Source organism: Microtus oregoni, unplaced genomic scaffold, assembly GCF_018167655.1.
Source record: "Microtus oregoni isolate MIOR12 unplaced genomic scaffold, Mior012 000030F_ref0000283, whole genome shotgun sequence".
Taxonomy (NCBI): domain Eukaryota; kingdom Metazoa; phylum Chordata; class Mammalia; order Rodentia; family Cricetidae; genus Microtus; species Microtus oregoni.
The window spans coordinates 15,852,800-15,871,590 of record NW_024543089.1 but is presented as its reverse complement, the minus strand read 5'-3'; the positions used below and the strand labels follow the sequence as shown (position 1 = coordinate 15,871,590).

The following is an 18,791-nucleotide window of genomic DNA, read 5'->3' as shown; positions in this document are numbered from 1 at the left end:
ACAGAATTCATGCCTGCTGTTGCACATGCTCTACTCTATGTCTTACCCACGATTGTCTGTCTTTATATAAAATCTGAAATTATGCAGTGTGGCTGACATATTGTTCCAGAAAAAAAGGAGAAGGAAATCAATGGAAAGTATTGTCATGCAGTTTTCTATGTTTACCTATGCTTATTTTTTTCAATATTTTATTCAAATACAACATTCCAGGATATTGGTTATGATGGGAAATCCTGGTATCTCTACAATTTTCTTTTTTTTTTTTTTTTTGGAGGTGAAACAATTTTATTTCACAGTTGTCTTTAAAACTGCAAAGACACTATTTTCTTCATATAAAAACATTGGGATAGATACCTATACTTTCTAGAAAATGATTATGTAGACCCTTTCAAAGAAAATGCACCCATTATATGGTTTCTGTGAAGCTGCTCGGAGAAAACTCACATCTGGACTGATTCCTAAAACCTCCCACCCCATGCTCTGCAGATGTTGGTTTTGAGCGCAGACTACTGCACCAGCGTATGAGCCTCCGTCCTCATAGCCCTGTATGCTTTATCACTTAGTGCTCCATTGGTTCATCCGCCTTTTCTGCAGGTTCATCAGCAGCCTGTGACGGCTGTGCTTTTCTCTGTGGTCTTTCTTCAAGACCATCCAGGAAAGGAGACACATCATCATCATCGTAGATTGTAAATTCCAAGTCTTTACCAACAATTCCAATGGAAACATTCTTTGTGGTCAGGTCCTGCTCTGCAGGGAGTGTTTCTCTTAAGGCACGCAGACCATGTTTAACCAGCTCATCCAAATTGCACTCCATAAATTCAGACATATGTCTCTCCAGGTAAGTACGAGCTGATTGAGAACGGATGGACAAGTTTGGAAAATGTGAGGGCCCATATCATCATAACCAGCAATAAGCAGTCCGACACCATATGGTCTTCGGCCATATCGCTGTGTTGGGATCTGGGTCTTGCTTCCAATTAGAGACACAAGGCGAGACACAGGAAGTGGTCTGTCAAATACAAATCTGGAATCCAAACACTCCTGGCGCATAAAATTACATAACAGTCGAGCATCAGCAGTCAGACCAGCAATCGAGATACCAATATGGTTATCAACATGGAGAATTTTCTTCTGGTGAGCTGCAAGTTCTGACTGTGCCCTCTTCAACGCAACCAACACTGCATGTGTTTTTGACTTTAGACCAACTGTGGCAGAACCCTGTTTAACAGCTTCCATTGTATATTCAATCTGATGAATCCTGCCCTGAGGGCTCCAAACGGTGACATCATTGTCATACTGGTTGCGAAACATAGCTCTGCAGAGACAATCACACCCAGCAGCCGACCCCTACAATTTTCTTAAGTGTTCTAGAATCTGAAGTGCTCTAGAATCTAGAACATTTTAAGGATAAGGAAGAATGGTTTTCAGAATCAAAATGAACCTTGTAGGTTGTGTGTTTGAAATATATGCAAAACAATTTTGAGTGAATTGGATGGGTAAGTTCATTCTGAGTTCATATATAAATTCATACACCCCAGATCAATGTTTCAATTTGTTCAAAGGAACAAAAATAAGAAAGAAAGTTGTGGTCCCATTTAAAAAGGTGGTGATTGATGTGGGCTTCCCCTCTGTATGCTGTGAATACCATTGGTTAATAAAGAAACTGTCTTAGCCTGTGATAGGGCAAAAGAGTAGGGCTAGGTGGGGAAAACTAAACTGAATTCTGGGAGGAAAAAGGCAGTCTCTGAGAAGCCATGGAGCGCTGCCGGAGATAGACATGGGAATCTTATCCAGTAAGCCACAGCCTTGTGGGGATACACAGATTAATGGAGATGGATTAATTTAGGATATTAGTTAGTCAAAAATACACTTAAGCTATTGGCTGAACAGTAATGCAAATAATATGGTGTCTGTGTGATTATTTTGGGGCTTAGCAGCTGAAAACAAATAAGTGGCCTCCTACCACAGTTGATCCCAAAACTTTCAATGCCTGACAGTGCATCTCAAATGTCATGTAAAGAAACAGTCTAGTCCAGTTACGATACATTCATGGGACTCTGTCATAGTTTAATGATGTTTATTGTCTTTTATTTCTTAAGCATACTCAGGATTTAGTACTTCTATTTGAAGACTGTTGAAATTTGTTTTAAGTATAGTATTTTATGCTAATAAAGGTACAATTGATACAATAAAATTTCTGATATTATAGTAAATAAATAGTTCCTAGGAAACAAACTATTCACATCTTTGCAACAAATACATACTTCACATAAAACTCAGTTCAGTGGGTTAATAAATAAAGAATGGTATTGCTCATTTAATATGCATCTATGGTTTACAATCATGGATGAGTTTATGTTCTAAATGATCAAGCCAATATATGGTTCATTAAAATGGCATAAATACATGTAGTATTTCATAGAGCAGAAAAAAAAATTCTATGAAACACAAAACAAGAATTGAATAGGATAAAAATCATCAAAATTGTCAATACACATGGTGCATTTCAAAGTCAATATTTTATTTATTTATTTTTATTTTTTTATTTATTTATTAAGGATTTCTGCCTCCTCCCCACAACCGCTTCCCATTTCCCTCCCCCTCCCCCGATCAAGTCCCCCTCCCTCATCTGCTCAAAGAGCAATCAGGGTTCCCTGACCTGTGGGAAGTCCAAGGCCCGCCCACCTCTATCCAGGTCTCATAAGATGAGCATCCAAACTGCCTAGGCTCTCCCAAAGCCAGTACGTGCAGTAGGATCAAAAACCCACTGCGATTGTTCTTGAGTTCTCAGTATTCCTCATTGTCCGCTATGTTCAGCTAGTCCGGATTTATCCCATGCTTTTTCAGACCTAGGCCAGCTGGCCTTGGTGAAGTCAATATTTTAGAATGAAAAGCCAGTCTTTGTTATCCTAAGGGTGGATGCACATATAAAGAGAGACCATGTCTTATATATGCAATGACTGGACCAATGTTCCCGAATTTATCAGAACATGGCAGGGTCCTCCTTAACCTCTCCCAGCTATTTACAATAAATAACAGGACTAATATCTTTCCGTGTTATGCTTTATCATGTTTCTCTAATTCCTGGCAAATCCTTCCATGATTGTTTGCTCTTTGAAGTGTTTTATTAATAGCCCTGTTATCATTCTAAACAACTCTAGAAATAACACAGACTTACTGAAAAACTGTATTCCTGCTTGTAGCTTTTTAGAAAAACTTAATATTTGGACTCTAAGATGTATCTGTCTAAATTTTCAGCATTGACACCTCTATTCAATCTATCCATGGGAAAAAGATATCAATCAACTGAATTACATCCTCTTTTACAGGAAAATGTATTATTAAATTCATGAGATCCCACTGTGTTATAAGAAACCATATGTCACATCTATCTCTCTGTATAGATATACCATTTATAATCTAACATGATAATGACCAATAGACCAGAAACATTAAATGTCTTTGCTTCTCATACTGGAAAATGTTGCAGAAAAATAATGGAATAAATTTTGAGTCAGAGATTTTAGGTCAAGCTTCAAATTTTTCATTATTACATTTTGTAAGCAAGATTAACTTATCTAAATATTCATTTATTTTACCATTTAGAGAGTCTGGATCTTTTTTCCATAAAAATGATAAAATAAAATATCAAATACTGTCTGTAAATTATAGAACAAAGAGGAAAATCTTATGCAGCGATTAGAGTTAGTTGATTCTCAGCAAACCTTATTTTTCTATAATTTTCATTTTCCTCCAAGTATGTATATTAAAGGTTTTCTAATGTTAATATCATACTATTTGTCTTTTAATCCAATGTGATTATCCATTAAGAACCTTCATATTCATCACTTAACCTTAGATGAGCTGTAGTGGCACTTTCATAAAGGAAGTTTAGGAAAATATTATGTAATTCTAAATTATCCTACCTACATTTAAGCAATCCGTATATTGTCAGTAATTAACAAGCTAACAAGAACATTAAAAATCTGATAATATACATTACTAGTTAACATATAAAGTATTGTGTTTTGACATATGCTTGTATTTTATAAACCAAAAATGAAAATAATCTGGGAATGAAAAAAATGAACAAAAATGCTTATTAATTGTGGTTTTATTAATAGTAAAAAATTGAAAGATGACACAAATACACATACAAAATACTGTCACACACACAAAATAGACATTATTATTAAGGAGAGGAAACAAAATTTGTCATAGTATGGAGGAAAGGCTATCTATTTTCTACTGTATTTATGACATCAGAAAAAATGTTAATATTAAAATATTGAAGCTCAGCATGGTGGCACGTGCATTTAATCCCAGCAGATGTTTGTGAGTTCAAGATTAGCCTGGTATACAAAGAGAGTTCAAGAATAGTTAGAGCTGTTACACAAAGAAACCTGGTCTCAAAACACACACACACACACACACACACACACACACACACACACACATATGAATTATGCATATAAAAAGTTAAAGTGAAGTAAAATATTCTTGTAATAGAGATATTGTTACAATGATGCATATTATGCATTTATCTAATGTCTAAGAGTTGTATCATATTGTATATTACAGAATGTATGAATATCATCTTATACGAAAAAAATATGATTTTCTAACAAAAATAAGTAAGAATTGTGGCTTTTCTATTAAAGCAAACCAAGATATGAAAGCATATACCTCTCAGTTTTTTTCATCTTAAAAAAAGTCTAAATTTGCTTAGCAGAATTGTAGGAATAATTTAAAATTATTCATGAGCAATCACTCTGTAGCCTATAGTGCTTTCTCATAATTTGAAATCTGAGGCTGGATTTGCTTTGAACTATTGATAAGATTATCTTCCTCACCTGTAATTCAAGGTGGAAGAGCTGCAGGAAATGGCTCTCAGAGATAAAAATACTGCTTCACTGAGAAGCCAGATTTAACTCCTTCAGAATCAAGCTACTGTTATCAGACAGTATTTCAAAACAGATAACTCCCACTTTCAAATGAAAAAACGTACTGGCAGTGTATCTGAACAACCTGAAGAACTACTTCAAGTAGGGTGTGATCGTCTAAATCAGTCCCTTCATCTGAATGGGGGAACCTTTCAAGTATCAATAATGAGGATCTAGTACTGAAACAAAGCAGCCCTAGCTATATAGTGATGCAGAAGTCAGACAGAATTATAGAAGACTATAGCAAAACAAACACTGTTCAGTAATTTAACATGTGCACAACAACTTGTTCTTATATGGTTTTGCACTACTGAGGGTAGCAATGCCTAAAACGCTAATGAGTGTTTCCTTAGTAAGATTTTGGCAGATGGAGGCACTTGGAATCAAACAAATAAGTACCACAATACTGATGTTTGCTGCCCTTCACCCAAAGAAATTTCCATAATTATTATCACGTATTTACATCGTCAAATGAAGTTCGGTATTTGCATTGTGCTTTAAAATGCATACTGATTGTGATTTGATTAGTCATTAGCATACAAAATATGGAAAATCCAGGCTTTGGAAAGGTTGGAAGCTGGATTTCATTGTCTACCAAGTGGATAATTCTTTTTTTTAAAGGTGTTTAGAATATTCTCCAGTACGTACATTTATTGGATTTGTGTCCCTCCTCATGACAAATTGGGTCAGGAATAAAGTGTTGTAAATTCTCTTTCAAAGATCTGAGCATTAATATTCACATGGTTGGTGAGGAGTTGCTTCATAGCATTAGAACCTGAGTTTCCATTTCCCACTACTCACATATTAAGCCAGATGCAATGGTACCTATAACCTCATCACTAGAGAAACAGAGACAAGTAGATTCCTGGATCTCACTGGTAAGAGAGTCTAGCAAGGCACAAGTTCAATGAAAGCCTTTGTCTAAAACAAAACAAAACAAAACAAACAACAATAAGGTTGAAGAGTTCCTGAAAAATATACCCATCTGAAATAATACTTTCTTCACTAAATTTAACACAGCAGGCAGGGTTTTAATTTCTCACTTGGAGGATCACAGAGAGAAATGGAAAATAATATATACATAATTTTTTTATTTAAGATTTTATTTTTAAGTTTTTATACTATATAAATACATATATGCAATTTATACAAAAATCTTAGTCTTCTCCTCCTTCATTTTGTCTAAGATCATCCTCCCTCTCTACCCACCCAATTTCATGGGTTTTTTTTTTGCATTGTAAAAATTGCATACACACACACACACACATTTTGTATTGACCAATTATTTCTGATTATGAAACCTGCCCTGAATTATGGTTAGCATACCTGGTGTCACTCCAGTGAACAAAACTGAATTCCCCTCTCTCTGCATCTGTAAATTGTAGACAGCTTCTCCATGCTCTGATTTAGTCTGATTTGAACTTGTTCAGGTTTTAATATCTGACTTCATGATTCTCAAGGTTCTTATCATTATGGGGAGGGCAATGCAAATGTATTCATAAGTAACTAAAGTATAATTTTTAATAGAGTATTATTCCCCTAACTTCTAAACAACGGACATAAACAATTTAATGAAAAGTTTTCTAAATATTTACCATGTGTTAAGCACAATCTGTGTCACTGACTTGAGTGTCCTTTTTCTTTTTGAAAGCCTTAAGTTTAGGGGGCTACATGGCTGCATGCCATTATCATGGAAGTTGAAACACTTCAGAGATAGTAGTTAAGTTATAACATGAGGAAGAGTTTGCATGTACAATATAAGGTTGTGAACTACATATTACAAGAGAAGTCAAGGGAAGGAGCCAACTATTGGATTGACAGGGAGCTATATCTGTTTGGTTTACTGGCTTGTGCCAATTTTTAAATTATATCCTGTAAATAAAATATTCTAGATCATGTGTGAGATTGAATTGAATCACAGTAAATTAAATTTGTATTTGTTGACTGTGGAGTTTAGGGCAGGAAGGAAGAATGGAGTCAGGAGTCAGAAAAAGCTGTGAAAGTTGTTTGAGGCTATCATAGGAAAGAATCTGCCTTAGCTCTTTCTTCTCAAAATTTCTACCAATTGTAGTTACTCTGATAAGATACAAGCCCTTTATTGAGACATCTTTTGTGAAATAATCTTTTTGTACACTATGAAAATGTATCTTTGCCAAGGTGGCTTTTGATTAGCTTAAAAAAGATCTGAATGGCCAATAACCAGGTAGGAATAGGCTAGGTAGGACTTCTGGACAGAGAGAAAAGAAGAGGTGATGAATCTAGGCACCAGGGATATGTCAAAGGAGACAGAGAGGAAACAGGAAATACAGGAAGAGAGGTAAAAGACATGAGTCATGTGGGAGTTTGTAGATCATTAGAAATGGGTTAATTTAAGTTATAGAGCTAGTTAGAAAGAGGCCTAAACTAAGGTCGGGCTTTCCTAATTTATAAGTCTCTGTGTTATGATTTGTTGACTGGCAGTACAAAGATTGAGTGCAAACCTCATTCTAAGAGTTACTTCAAATTGTCTAAATATAGTGATGTTTTGATAATCATGAGTAAGAATAGATAAAATATGAAGAAGTATAGGATTTTAATTTGCATGAACTTAGTGTGTTGTATTGTGCTTGTAGTTGGTAGAAATTAAATTATCAGTTCCTTCACTGAGTGAGGTGATTCAGTTAAACCATGTAGCCAAAGGCATTGCAGGGGACAGACACACTGGGAATGTAGACCAGGTGCTTAACTCACTGCGGAAAGAGGGGAAATGCCTAACAACTCAGTGAGTGTATGAAAAGACCGAAACCAACTGCTGGCAACGTGAACTGAAGAAACTGCTGTATGCTGCTCAGTTTTGAGAAGCATGCACATTTGCTCTTTCTTGTGAACATAGAAAAGAAAATGTGGAAATAATATTCAAGGCGGAGTTTTGTAGTAAATGCTTTCAGCATGGATTTCCTAATTAAGATACTACGTTATTACATTCTTTTTGTGAGGTAATCTACCATGTGTGAAGAGTGTTTTTATTTCCAAAGGGAAGAGTTCAGAGCAAATGAAAGAACACACAGAAACAACGTGTTTTTCATGAGAGTAGTTAATCAATTAGGAATGAAATTCTGGAAAAGGGGTACCAGGAAGAGGAAACACAAGGATATAAAGCTATGAGATGGACATTTCACTACAAAAATTTAGGCATAGTAAGTAGACAATCATCCTTAAGTAAAGATTTTGGATATTTGGTTTACTGCTAGATATAATCACAATGTTAACTAGCAAGAACTTCAAAAGCACAGGTGTTTAATCAGAAGGTAATTTGATTTTATGAAAGATAATCTCCCAACAAAAATTTAAATTCTTCATGACAATGAGGACTAATGCACTTAGGTCTTAATAACACTTCTAATATAGTCCTACACACCACTTTTCATAAAGAAATTTTGAAGAATGTATAAGTCAGAATATAACTGTAAGAAAGTCATATCCCAAAGTGATGCTCAAGTATCACATGACAAAGTAGGGTCGCATTTTGAGAAATGTCTCACAGAGGTCAGTTTCAAGGCCTGATATTTTCCAAACACTCTGTCAGTTGCTGAAACATAATCTCACCCACCAGCTTAACAGAACCCTATCAGTTCACATCTGGGAAGGCTGCCAAAACTACAGGGCACAAGAGCTCAAGTGTCCCTGATTAATTGGTAACTGCTCCATCAAAAGGGAAACTTAACCCACAGCAAGAGACACTTTCTATTTAATAGTTGACCACTGGGTACTGGGGAATAAGCATTGCCATCTTTGCAAAGTTCCAGACAATGGTTGAAAACAAGGAAACCCCATTTTTGACTGCTTATTTATGTATGTATTTATTTGTTTGTTTCTTTGCTTGTTTATTTATTTACTTATATAAAACTAAAATCAATTGTATGAATGAAACAAGTGCATTTGGTGTCCTAATTGGAGCTTTGCTTTCTTTTCAAATTAGTTGTTTTTGTTAAGCAGGGCACCACAAACAAATATACACTGAGGAAACATCACTTGAAACAACAAAATATGTAATATCACCTTAAGTTTTAAGTTAGAAATAAACTAAAATTGCTCCAGATTTCAGTAAACAGCCAAACATAGTTGTTAGTTGAATTGGTGATTTGAAGAAAGAAACTTGAAAGAAAACAAAAAAGGATCCAAAGGAAATTAATTCCTTCATATACAATTATTCATTGAAATGGTATTTACGCTGCTTTTCTTGTTTAATGTTGTTCCCTTGCAACACTACAACTCCCAGCATCCCTCTGGACTCCAGCGCACGCAAGCGCGGGACACATTTCCCAGAAGCCTTTGCATCCTCTGTTAAAAGCAAGGACAAGCCACAAGTTCGCCCCTTCTTGTCCCTTCCCTTTGTCCCTTCCTTTCACTTTTCCTAGTGTGTTTTCCCCTCCCATTAAAAAAGTGTACCACGTGGTACCGCCGCGTGTCTGTGTCTTTTCTAGCGTAACCCTCGTCTAACCCGCAGGAATTAAGAACAACCCGCAGGAATTAAGAACAACATTTGGTGCCGTGACCTTTTTTATCCAAAAAGGGCTACAGAGTCTCGCCTTCGAAGGCTCAATTGTCCACCACTCAGGTAACGTATTTGGGGTTAACTATATCCCCAACACAAAAGGCTATCACCTTAGACAGAAAGAGACTAATTCAATCTCTTGCAGTTCCCTCCACCAAAGAAGAGGTTCTGTCATTCCTGGGAGTGGCCGGTTTCCTGCGATCCTGGATTCCCTCATTCTCTCTCCTCGCCCGCCCCCTATACGAAGCAGCCCTCGGCTCTATGCATGAGCCCCTGCTTCACCCCATCACCAAACCTTTCCGGAGACTCCAACAGGCCCTTACCCAGGCCCCCGCTCTCCATCTTCCGGATTTAACCCGCCCTTTTTGGATAAAAAATTTAATAAGGTGGCGGTGTCAGTCCTGCTAGTCTCCAAAGAGGGGCTACATAGCAGGATGTCATCGACATAGAGTACCAGTTTTGATTTAAGGAGGGACAGTGAGAGCAGATCAGAGGCCAGAGCCTGGCCAAAGAGGTGTGGGCTGTCCCGATATCCCTGAGGGAGGACGGTCCAGGTTAGTTGTGTGGAGAAATTAGTATCAGGATCTGTCCAGGTGAAGGCAAAGATGTTCTGAGACTGAGGGCTGAGAGGAATAGAGAAAAAGGCATCCTTTAGGTCTAAGACTGAGAAGTGGGAGGTCCCTGAAGGAATGTTAGACAGAAGTGTGAGAGGATTGGGTACCACTGGGTGTAAGGGAATGACAGCAGAATTAATGAGCCGGAGGTCCTGAACTAAACGATAAGTTCCGTTAGATTTTTTTGACAGCCAGTATAGGAGTGTTAAAGGGGGATGAGGTGGGGCGGAGCAGCCCCTTCCTCAAGAGATCAGAGATTATAGGTTTTAGTCCTTTGAGGCTTTGGGAAGGAAGCGGGTACTGGGCTTGGGTGATATACCCAGTAGGGTTTTTTAACTGAATAACAACGGGGGGGGTGGTGTTTAGCGACAGCTGGGTTTTGGATGTCCCACACGAGAGGGTCCACCTGGGAAGCTGGGAGGGGAAAAGACATGTTAGTATCAGAGGGTCGCGGAGCCAGGAGAAGCAGCAGCTGTGTCACCGACGGATCTGAAACGAAACGGGTGGGGGGGCGCAAAAGAAATGGAAGCTCCCAGCTTGGTCAGAAGATCCCTTCCCAAGAGTGGGACTGGACAGGTTGGTAGAACTAGAAATGAATGAGTGAGAAAGATACCTTTAAATATGCAATTGAGAGGTGGAGTTTGGAGAGGTAGATAAGGCTGTCCCCCTACCCCGACAATAGGGGAACGTGAGCGGGAGGTTGGCCCCCAAAATTCCCTTAGAACCGAATATGTTGCTCCGGTGTCCAAGAGAAAGGAGATGAGGCGTCCCGACACTGTAAGAAGTACCCGCGGCTCCTGGTTGCAGATGGGCGTAGCAGTCGGGTTGTCAGTGGAGGAGCCCGGGAACCTTCAGTCTTCCAGAGCCAGACCCAATAGGTCAACCTGGGGGTCCTCTGGGGCGGCTGCCCCAGCATCACCGAATGCACGAGGGCAGTCTGTGGACCAATGACCCTCCCTGTGACACCTTGGGCAGGGGCCCCTCAGGTTTCGATGGGGATTGGGGCACGCCTTTGACCAGTGACCTGTCTTACCACACTTGAAGCATGGGCCGGGGGGCGGGGGAGCCGCGCGCGGAGGGCGGGCAGTGGAGTCCATCACCTCGGCTGGCCTGGCGGGTGCGGTGATCACGTGGCAATGATTTCTGGCCTTCTCATTCCTTGAGTGGTAGATCTTGAAGGCCATCTCCAGGATCTGTGCCTGTGGAGTTAAGGGACCCTTCTCCAAACGTCTGAGCTTCGCCTTGATGTCTGAGTAGGACTGGTTGACAAAGTGGGACATCAGGAGCTGTCTGCCCTCGTTGGATTCTGGATCCATGTTTGTGAACTGTAGCATAGCTTTGGTGAGACAGTCAAGAAATGCGGAAGGATTCTCATTTGTATCCTGAAATATTTCTGCAAGTTTAGAATAATTGACTGGTTTGAGAGCCGCCTTTCTTAATCCCACCAGGAGGCAGGTTAAGAATCAGTCTCTGGACAGAATGCCCCCGGGGGAGTTGTAATCCCAGTGGGGTTCCTGTTCTGGCACCGCCTCTGCACCCGGTGGATGAGAAGGCTGAGTCTGGTGTACTTCATCAGCATGCAGTCTCGCCTGCTCCCAGACCCGTCGGCGTTCCTCAGGAAGCAAGTTGTTAAAGAGAATCATATAAATATCATGATAAGTTAGGCTGTAAGATTGGGTTAAATATTGAAACTCTTTTGTGAAATTAGGGGGGTTAGCCGTATACGACCCTAGTAGCTTAGAAATATGTGAAAGTTCCGATAAGGCGAAGGGGACGTGCACCCGAAGTGGGCCCTCGACCCCAGCTACCTCTCGTAAGGGCAGAACGGTAGCTGGTTTGGGTTGATCAGGGTCTGCTGCTGCTGCAGCAGCTCGCGAGCACGTAAGGGGAGGGGTGAAATTAGGCGCAAGGCGGCGGGTGGGGTTAGCGCCTGAGGGGGTCTTGGAAGACCGAGGCAGAGGGGTGGGGCAGGGAGGTTAGATGGAAGAATCCGATGTCGATTCGGCCAGCCTGCTGCGCCTCCTGTGACGGGAAGAAATTGTTAATTGTCTTCGCAGTCGAGTCCTGCTGCGAGAGAAGTTAGGTGAAGCTGGATCGGAAAGGCTGGGATATATGAGACGGGGGAAATGAGATTTTTTGGGGGATTCAGAGGAACGAGAAGGCGACCCAGAAGGATGTTTACGCGGAACTCCTGGAGACCTAGGAATGGAGCGTTTAGAGGCGTGGGGAGAAGGTGTAGGCAACACCTTGATTTGTACCTAAAAGAAACTTTTGAAAGAGGGGGGATAGAGGAAGTGGCCCCCGATTGGGCAGGGCGGGAAGGAGTGGTGTCATGAGGTTGGGGAGGCGGGGGGTCGTCATCGGGGTCCATGGTCGGAGCGGAGGGTTCCTGGAGGGAGGGTAGAGCCAAAAACATGTGAGCCGGTGAACAGTGTGACGAGGTAGATGGGTCAGTTTTTAGAGCCATATAAAAGAAAGCCATCACGTACATTAATTCCTTCCATTTAGCTGACCGGTGACAAAAATTTGCCAGCTCCCGCAGAGTGTCAGGGTCAAATGATCCCTGAGAAGGCCAGCGAATAGAGGCCTGTAAATTGTACTTAGGCCAAGTCTTGGAACAAAGCCGTGTTAACTTGGAAAGTTTTATGGAGGGAATGAGGGCGTGGGGTTGGAGAGCTTCCAGAAGCTGCCCGAGCGGGGAAGATGGGGGGACCGGTTTAGAATTTTTTGAGCCCATGGCCGAAGTGCAGCCCAGCTGCAAAAAGGTACCAACAGAGTACCGCGAACACGGCAAGCCAAAAACGCAGGCGTCCGTGCGAATTTGGGGCGTGTTAACACTTAACTGCCCCGAGCCCAGCAACCGTATGGGAGAGAAAGTCCCGGCTGAGAGGAGGCGATTAAGCTCTTTAGGGCACAGGGCCCGGAGGTGCCACAAGAAGCGGCCCAAAAGTGGACAGGAAAAAGTTAGAAAAAAGGAAGAAAAAAGAGAAAAAAGCCCGGAGCACCGAACTCGGGTGCGCGGACTGAGCGTTTCGGCCAAGGGCAAAAAACCGGGGGAGGCGGGTTAGCAACCTAGCCCTAGCCCGAGGTGCGCAAAGAAAGCCAGCCTGACAGTCTTCGAATGCCCCGGGGGAAGGAAGCCAACTCAGGGTAACTCACGGATCAGGATGAAGCTGTGGAAATGGCCTTGGAAACAGGTGGTGGTGAGCGAAGGCTGTCGGTTCTTTGGACCTTGTCGGCGAAACCCAGAGGCAAAAGTCTCGGGCACCGGACAGAGAGGTCTCCGAGTCGATGCGGCAGCACCAAATGTTGTTCTTAATTCCTGCGGGTTGTTCTTAATTCCTGCGGGTTAGACGAGGGTTACGCTAGAAAAGACACAGACACGCGGCGGTACCACGTGGTACACTTTTTTAATGGGAGGGGAAAACACACTAGGAAAAGTGAAAGGAAGGGACAAAGGGAAGGGACAAGAAGGGGCGAACTTGTGGCTTGTCCTTGCTTTTAACAGAGGATGCAAAGGCTTCTGGGAAATGTGTCCCGCGCTTGCGTGCGCTGGAGTCCAGAGGGATGCTGGGAGTTGTAGTGTTGCAAGGGAACAACATTTACCAGATATGTGGTAAACCCTGGGAATACAGTGATGGAAAGCCAGGGGCCTATTCAGAAGATCAGGCAGCATAGTGGAAAAAAGACAAAAAAAGGGAAAAATCAAATATTGTGATGTGTGACCAGTGTCAGAAATACATGAGAAGGAATGAGAAGACAAATGGGAAAACTACCTAAATTATGACAAGATGTTAATCCACATTAAACCTGGGTATTTGATGCTTGAATTGAAGTTTCAAGGTTGAAACACTCTTAGCTGTATATATAGTGCATACATCCTTTGGGCTTGAGTGCATGCCTGCATTTGTGCCTACATTTGTGCATGTGTGTGTGTGTATGTGTGTGTGTGTGTGCATGTGTACATCTAATGTGCTTGTTTTCTGGGAACAAAGCCTCTTACTTTTCCAGAAGCAAAATAAAATAGAACTGTCAAAGGAATATGAAGGGATTCTCTGAAGGATTTGTAAACAATTTCCTTCTTTTCTTTAAAAGAGCTAAAGACAAGTTGATTAAAATAAAATCAAATGGACGTTAGTGAGCATCAACATTTCCTCTGTGTTGTAACAGTGACACGGACTATTCACAGGATACTGATATTTGTTCCTGGATATTCTTAAAATGTATTTTTGAAAACATATCTTTGTTCATTTTATGTAGGAAAAAAAGGAATTTGGGGCTGGAGATTGTTATCTAGATTCTGTTTATGCATCGGAGAGAGATGGTTCCTTTAAGATGGAGAGGGTACAGTTATTGAACATTATCTCACGTCTGCCATGAATGCTAATTTTTACAACTAGAGAACTTACTCCAGTCTACAGATATTAATGATGTAAGTCTGCATAAGGTTATTCCCATGTGAGGCACTTTCTTTCGCAGGTTATTCTAGGTCTTTATTCAGCGTGTTTATAGGTAGAGGTTGAGAGCAGTTTCAAGGTTGTTGCTATGAGCGCAGCTTGGAAAATTGAGCCCCACTTTTTCCACACATCACACTGCTATTCATATTGATGGTGTCCCAAGGCCAACTATAATGTTGAGAGAGGGAGAGAGAGAGCGACAGAGAGAGAGAGAGAGAGAGAGAGAGAGAGAGAGAGAGAGCTGCGTCCAGAAGAGTAAAGCTAAAAATATTTTATGAGAACTCATATTTCTTGATTCCAGATTTAAAAAATTAAAAATTTCAATTGTGATGTTACAGAGTATATAGAATGCATTACAATAGAGTTAACACATTTCTTCATTTCATTTTATAAGAAGAAAAGATGAAAAGAACATCTTTAAGGATGATAAAATTGAGGAAAAAAACAAACTTTGTATTCTAAAACTGCTTAATTATGTTAAACTTGAACAAAGGGCTTAAGAAAGCATACAATCTTTAAAAATGAAAGGAAGAAGCATTGGAAAAAGGAAGGCTATCACCATCAAAGGAAGGGAACTGGAATGGGACTGGGTCATGGAAACCTGCATCACTGGGAATATGAGACTCTCTATTCTGTGCCCTCAGAGAAACCCATCTGCTTCTTCCTTGGACAACTTGACTCTGCATAGCTTCTATTGCTGTCTTTTGGGTTGGATTAAAGGTTTTGGGTGACTGAAACAATGTCGAAAATGAGGTGGAGGTGGAACAAAAGAAATAAGGATGAAAGCAGAGATGGGGAAGGAACCTCTAATCTACCTATCTTGCCACTTTGATGACTGTGTCTCTCTCTCTCTCTCTCTCTCTCTCTCTCTCTCTCTCTCTCTCTCTCTTCTTTGGAGCCTGTCCTTGAACTAGCTCTTATAGACCAGACTGGCCTTGAACTCACAAAGATTTGCCTGCCTTTGCCTCTTGAGCAGCTCTGTGTTTTCTCTTGAACACTAAAACTAATTAATTCACTGGGTCTGAAGAATGGGTTCCGGGGATATCTAGATGCTGTTGTTTATCAAGCAACTTATTGAGGAGATCTGTTAACACTACATCATAAGACCAGGAGAGTAAGGAGAGTGAGTGACAGCATGAAAAATAAATGACTCTGCAATTAAATTATTAGCAAATGCATAAACAAGTCAACCTTAAATCAGCAAGTTGTCAAACAAGTTTGCAGTGGGCACATCACTTCTGTTCCTGATTCTTAAATCCATCAAGACTTCAAATTGAACAAAGAGTAGATGATGGCCTAATTGGGAACCTAGCAGAGTGATCTCATGTTAGAAACACAGAGCAGGTTTGGCTAACATTATTATTTCTTTTATTTTTCATGTGCTTAAATCTGTGCAAAAAGCATTAAGCAGCTATAGGGACAGCATCATAATCTTATTCAATGCATCAATGATGCAAAAAAAAATGAAATTTAATTGCTATGTATTTTAGGTCAACTATAAATAAGACATAATTTAAAAAACAGAAACATGAAACTGTATATTGTTAATATTTATATTCTATATGTAGATATTCCTTTTCAATGTCATATACATATATAAATTACACAGATTTGGTATTTGTTAGAATTTTAGTAATAGTGAGGACTGTCCTTAAACTCTACTATCAAATACAAGCCAGCATCATATTTGGTAATATGAACTACAGTTTATGTCCTAGTCTAGGACTGCATAATATTTCTGAGACACAATACAATATTCTAATAAAACAGTTTCAAATAAAATCAACACAGGCTGTCCCAGAAACACAGCAACAAAATCCATGCTGCTTCATCCATACCTTCCTCACATTTATTTTTCATGTGGCTATATTTTTTCTTCAAGTCTTTTCTGATTTTTCTTCGAAAATTAAATTAAAAAGGTAAATTAAAATATACCTGTGATTTCAGAAACCACAACTGATAATTTATGCAACTCCAATCATCTCTTTGGTAGTAAACTTAGACATTTATGTCGGTAAAGGTTATATTATAGATTAATGGATGTGTATAGTAAAGAACTCTCATAAAGGCATTAAATTTTATATTTTAATTAATTTTTTCCAGGTACATCACAGTTTTCACTCCCTCCTTCTTTTTCTCCCAGTGCCTTTTGCAAACCTCTCCTCTCCCAGGGTCCCATTCACTCCTCCTCCTTTCTCTTCAGAAAAGGGCAGGCCTCCCACTTATACCAGCCAAGCATGGCATATCAAGTTGCAGTAAGACCAGGCACCTCCTCTCCTATTAAGGATGGAAGACACAACCGAGTAGGAAGAAATGGACCCACAATCATGTAGCAGTGTCAGAGACAGCCCTGCTCCCACTCTTAAGAGTCTCACAAGAAGACCAAATTTCACAACTATAACGTCCATGCAGAGGGCCTTGGTCAGTCCCATGCAAGCTCCCTGGTTGGTGGTTCAGTCTCTATGAGCCCAGCTTAATTGGTTCTGGGAGTTTTCTTGTAGTGTCCTTGGCCCCTCTGGCTCTCACAATCCTTTCTCCTTCTTTTCCATGGAAGTTGCCAAGGTTGTCATAATTTTTGGATGTGGTTTCTGCATCTGTGTCCATCAGTTGCTGGGTGAAATCTCTCTGATAAAAATTGGGCTAGGCAACAATCTATGAGTATATCAGAGTATTGCAAGATCATGTTTGGTTTTATCCTAGGTCGCTGTACTCTCCAGTCTCTGGTCCCTAGCCCTTTAGGCAGCATCAGGTGTATCCTCCCATTTATTGTGTGGGTTCAAGCTGGATCAGTCATTGGATGGACACTCCCATAATTCTGTGTCATTTTTAAATCTAGCATATCTTGTAGGTAGGGTAAATTGTAGGTCAAAGATTATGTGTCTGGGTTGGTGTTTCAATCCCTCTACTAGAAGTCTTGACTGGTTACAGGAGCTGGCTGGTTCATGCTCCATATCAGCCATTGGTAGGAGTCACCATCTTTGATTCCTGGAAGTTTCCATTACACTAGGTTTCTAGCTCGTCCCAGAGATGCCCCTGATTCCAGGTGTCTTTCCCCATTTTCTCTCTCTTCATCCTGTCCCATCACCTGATCCTTCCTGTTCCCATGACCATCTCCAAAACAGACCCCTCCCCAAATCTACCTGTGATAGCTATTCTATTTCTCCTTCACAGTGAGATTCGTGTGTTGGCCTCCCTGCTTGAGCCCTTCTTGTTACTTAGCTTCTCTGGGTCTGTGGATTGGACCCTGGTTATCCCTTACTTTAATGATCTACCTGTAAGTGAGAACATACCATGTTTGTCATTCTGGGTCTGGGTTACCTCACTCCAGATGACATTTTCTAGTTTCATTCATCTGCCAGCAAATTTCATAATGTTATTGTTTTTTAACAGTTGAATAATGCTCCATTATGTAAATGTACAAAATTTTCTTTATTCTTCAATTGATGAACATTTAAGTTGCTTCCAGTTTCCGGCTACTAAAAATAAAACTGCTATGAATATATTTGAGCAAGTGTCCTTCTGGTATGATACAGTCTCTTTTGAGTATATGCCCAGGAGTGTGGTAGGTATAGTTGCATTTTTAGGTGGTTTTGATTCCAACTTTCTGAGAAATTGCCATGTTGATTTTCAAATTGGAACATGTTTGCACTCCCACCAGCAATGGAGGGGTGTTCCTTTTGTTCCTCTCCAGTGTGACCTGTGAGCTGTCACTTGTGTTTTTGGTCTTAGCCATTCTGACAGATGGAATCTGAATCATTTGATTTGCATTTCACTGATGGCGAAAAATGCTGTACATTTCTTTAAGCGCTCCTTGGCCATCTGAGTTTCCTCTGTTGAGAATTCAGGTCTAGACCTGTACCCCAATTTTTAATTTGATTATTTGGTTTGTTGATACCTGTTTTTTTTTTTTTTTGGTTCTTTATATATAATTTTGCATATCAGCCCCATGTTAGATGTGGGGTTGGTGAAGACCTTTTCCCGCTCTGGAAGCTCTCATTTTGTCATTTTGATAGTGACCTTTGGCCAGCTTCAGGGAAGGTTAGCTGGTTGTGGACTGACTTAGGACTTGTCAAATCTTGCCAAGACAGTTTCGAAAATTTTTCCTGTCTCTGAAAATGGTCTTTTAGTTATTCTAGGCCTTAGCCAAAATTGGTACTCCAATATGTGCTAGCTAAATCCACATAAAACCTAAGAGGGTTTGGAAAAAAATTCTAGACACTAAAAAACTAAAAAGATAGCTGCA

The 18,791-nt window shown here is 40.3% G+C and overlaps 1 pseudogene; it reads right to left on the bottom strand.

Moving 5' to 3' along the window:
• Positions 1–253: 253 nt before the first annotated feature.
• On the bottom strand, positions 254–1,311 carry LOC121465377 (annotated as a pseudogene).
• Between the last annotated feature and the right edge of the window lie 17,480 nt (positions 1,312–18,791).